The following is a 4,397-nucleotide window of genomic DNA, read 5'->3' as shown; positions in this document are numbered from 1 at the left end:
CCTAAAACCACTAAACTTCCAAAGGAAATAAACTCTTCGTTCTAAGTCCGATTATGAAGATCCTTATATCAATAGAAGGTAACGAGAGGCTCTATGCTTTTATCCTCAACCTTGAATTAAAACTTCCTTAAAAAACATCGAATTTCCATAAAATCCCGAACCGACACTTTACCGATATACCCCATGTCTCCAAAACACAAACCAAATTTCTAGATCAGCTAAATTACATTACCCACACCCAAATGGGTCTAAATTTGTCTTTTCCCAAAGTCCCTAAGCCTAATGATACCCGATCATTGGGTCACTATCCCGCAATCGGAAATGATTCGGAATAGGGCTATATATATATATATATATATATATATATATATATATATATATATATATATATATATATATATATATGTGTGTGTGTGTGTGTGTGTGTCTGTGTGTGTATGTGTGTGTGTGTGTGTTTTGATAAAGCAGTTTGATAAGCATGTATCCCCCTTCGTCAAACTTTTAAAATAGTAAAGTGGGGTCGTGAGCTCACCTTTGACGGGTGAGACCGATGATGTAGGGTTAAGTTAGGCTCGAGATTCTGGGGATCAGCTAGGGTAGCAACTACTTCGAGATCAGAGAGAGTGAGAGAGAGAGAGAGGGGGGCGGCGGGCGGGGGGCGGGGGTGGAAGAGATTTATGGAAAGTTGTGCATAAATGGTTTTGTACTACCTTCTATTTATAGGCATGAATTTGGCTCGCATGTGGTCAACGTGGATCCATCCAGAGGTTTCGACGTGTCACCTCCCCACTTGGCCACATCTCTCGCAATCTACTCGAATACAGTGCCAGGTGCGCGAGGAGCATAGGCACGCACAAAATAATTTTGTAAAAATTATAACTCTTTCGTAAGAGCTCAAATCTAAGCCCTCTTTATATCTATGTGATGATCTCAAGGAGTAGTACAACTCTCCTTTAGTTTATTTTAGCTAGTTTTGATTATCATTTTTATGCTTAACAGGTGTAAAAATAAATGATTTTACTAAACTCATATCTCTCTCACACGGATCCCATTTTTGACATTCTTTGTTCTAAAGGTTATATCTCAAGGAGTACTTAACTCTCCTTTTTGCACTCTTAGTCAAAACTCAACCAATCTCTAAGTATCATTTTCACGTAATTATCTTAAATTACGCGATTGGAATCAGATTTTTATGATTCTTATATCCCTGGGATCATGTCAACCAATCAAATATGTTAAGCATTTTAAAAGACGGTACAAGTTTTTGGACGCTTATTTTTTAGCGTGACAGTCGATTTGATTATAAATGTAACGGCATTTTTGATTTTTTTATAATCTCATAAATAAAATATTACAATATTAAACTATTACAATTATTTTCCTACTCTCCCCAACGGTAGGCAATGATGGAATCTTCTCAGTTGTCACATCATAGGAACAATCCTTTCTTTAGTGAGCTTTCATTCAAGGACATCATTGTCAATTTTGATTCACTCAAAATTGTTGAAAAGAAGGCGGAGTGGGAAGTCAGGGTTTGGAACTTTGGTTAATAGAACTGCTATGGGATGCCGAGTGATGAATTCCTATAGGACAAAACATACACATCGTAATCGTTGAGATCAAGAGAGAACATTTGTGTTGTTTCCTTCGGAATAGTTTCAAAGGAAGAAGACGATCCAGATCCTTTGGAGGATCTCTTCTTCAAAGTAGACTTAGCAGTCTTAGACGCCATTATTGAATGATTTGAGAATGAGTGATGAACACAAAGAAAACAAAGTACAGAGAAAAAATTCTAAGCCAAGAGAGAGAGAGAGAGAGAGAGAGAGAGAGATAAACATGTGAAGTGGGAACGGTTAGGATTCAAAATCCTTATATAAGTGGGGTTTGTTCTGGGTCATATCGGAGAACAAATAATGACATTCGAACCCAAAATAGGTCGCATTAAATGTCTGGTACTTAAATACCCCCCCCCCCCCCCTTAAACTGACATTTAGACTATGAAGATGGGATGTTTGTTTGTTCAAAAAAGGAAAATGTTGATTCAACTTTAAAAAAAACTAAACCACTTGTTGAGAAATGAGCCAAAACAAGTTTATCATGATTTACAGATAATCATTTGTCCATTAGATGAAAATTCTACACTTTTCATTAAACAAAAATAAGTGAGAATCTTAAAATCAGTTTATTATTTGATTAGATCGAAACTATAAATTATGAAAAGTCAAACCTAAGATACTTCTGAGACTCGGAAAAAACACTCACTAATGTTTGATATCGATATGAGAAGTGGCACAACTTCTAGAAAGGATATATCAGAAACAAAAGTTACATGGAAGACCTTAGTCTATTAGTTGAAAGTGATTGGATACATTTTTAAAGCTAAGGAATTAGAGCTCGGAAAAGAGAGAAAATGAAATCACATTAACATTTGGGATTTGAATTATGAGATAATTTTTTTTTTGGAAAATACGGAAAGTGAAATTTCGGATGGCACTTTGCAACATAATGAACAAACTCAGAGCTTAAAACTAAAAGAAAGGTTAGACAAAGACATATAGTGATCCTTTATTTTCTGAGAAGAAACAATTCTGATATGAAAAGTGTTTAGCTCGGAATTATTAGCCTTTTCGATGTTTCCATCAGAGAGTACAAACATCTTGGAAAAGCTAAGGATCATGCATCATCAATCCTATTTTTTTTGGAAAACTATTGAATTTGGTCTCGTCCAATGACTTGGTGAAGACATCAGCGATCTCGTCGTTAGATGGAACCAAAATAAGCTCAATGTTTTCATTTGAAACATGATCTTTAATGAAATGGTATCGAATATCAATGTGTTTGGTCGTTGACTGCTAGATTGGATTATGTAAGATCGCGATAGCATTATGAGAATAACGGTACCTAGAAATCTACTGAAATTGATAACCCTAGTCTAATAATTGATATTTCATCCGCAAAACTTGAGAAGTGTAGCTTGCAGCAATAATGTATTATGCTTTGGTTGTTGAAAGTGCTATGCAATTATGCTTCTTGGATGACCAAGTAACCAATCTTCCACCAATAAACTGACAATTACCAGATGTGCTTTTCCGATCAAGTTGAAGTCCACCATAATTTACGTCGGAATAAGCTTGCAACAAGAAGATTTGAATTGTAGGGTACCAAATTCTGAGGCTTTTTGTTTCTTTAAGATATCAGAAGATTTGTTTCACCGCTAAGAGGTGAGACATTTTTGGATTTACCTGGAATCTAGAGCATAGATATGTCGAGAACATAATGTTAGGGCGACCTGAAGTGAGGTATAGCAGTGATCCAATCATTCCTCTATACTTCTTCTGATCAACAACTTAACTAGATGGGCCCAAGAAGATCTTGTGTCCGAAACCCATCGAAACTTTTGCAGATGCAAAAGTGTCCATTGAATACTTCTTTAGAAACTCAAAAATGTATTTTTATTAATGAATGAAGATTCCTCGATTTTTATGTTTGACTTGAAATCCGAGAAACAAACTTAACTCACGATTCATGCTCATTTGGAATTGGCTAACCATTAGTTTGGCAAAGTCAACAACCATCGTTGGATTAGTTGATCCAAAGATGATATCATCAACATATATTTGAACTAATATGAGATCTTTTCAATTTGATATTTGGAACAAGAGCGGATCAAGAACTCCTCATTGAAAACTAGAATGCTTTAGAAAATAAGTAAGAGTCTCGTACCAGGTGCGATAAGCTTGCTTCAGCTCAGACACATCTTTTCGAGGGTTTATAGTAGTAGTTCAAAGAAGATAAATTCACAAACCCAAGAGGCTGTTGAAGATAAATTTCACTGTCAGGTTCACCGTTGAGGAAGGAATTTTTGACCTCCATCTGGTAAACTTTGAAAGCCTTCTGAGCAGTGTATACGAGAAAGATTCGGATGACTTCAAGTCGGGTAATAGGTGCAAAGCTCTCATCGTAATTAAGACCTTCAATCTAAGTGAATCCTTTAGCCTAAAATTTTTCTTTGTTTCTACTAATGAATACTGCATCATCAAGTTTGTTTCAGAAAACCCATCAAGTGCTAAATATAGGGTGATCCTGAGGAGGAGGGACAATAATCTACAATTGATTTCTCTCGAACTCTGCTAACTCTTCTTGCATGGTTGTTATCTAATTTGAATGTTCTAGAGCTTCTTTCATGGATTTATGTTTCACCATTGATATTCATGTCGAGAAGTAACATTCTTATTGAATATTACAAGAAAAGCGAGTTTGAATTTTGATGTTTAGATTTCTAATAACTTGATTTGGAGGATGATCCTTTGTCCATATATGTAATCTCGGAAGTCCACGTATAGTAGATGATACGATGTCAACAATGGTATTGTGTTGGTTCCCCAAAACAGTTTGAA

This window comes from Lactuca sativa, chromosome 5, assembly GCF_002870075.4.
Source record: "Lactuca sativa cultivar Salinas chromosome 5, Lsat_Salinas_v11, whole genome shotgun sequence".
Classification (NCBI taxonomy): domain Eukaryota; kingdom Viridiplantae; phylum Streptophyta; class Magnoliopsida; order Asterales; family Asteraceae; genus Lactuca; species Lactuca sativa.
This window is presented reverse-complemented; position numbering follows the sequence as displayed.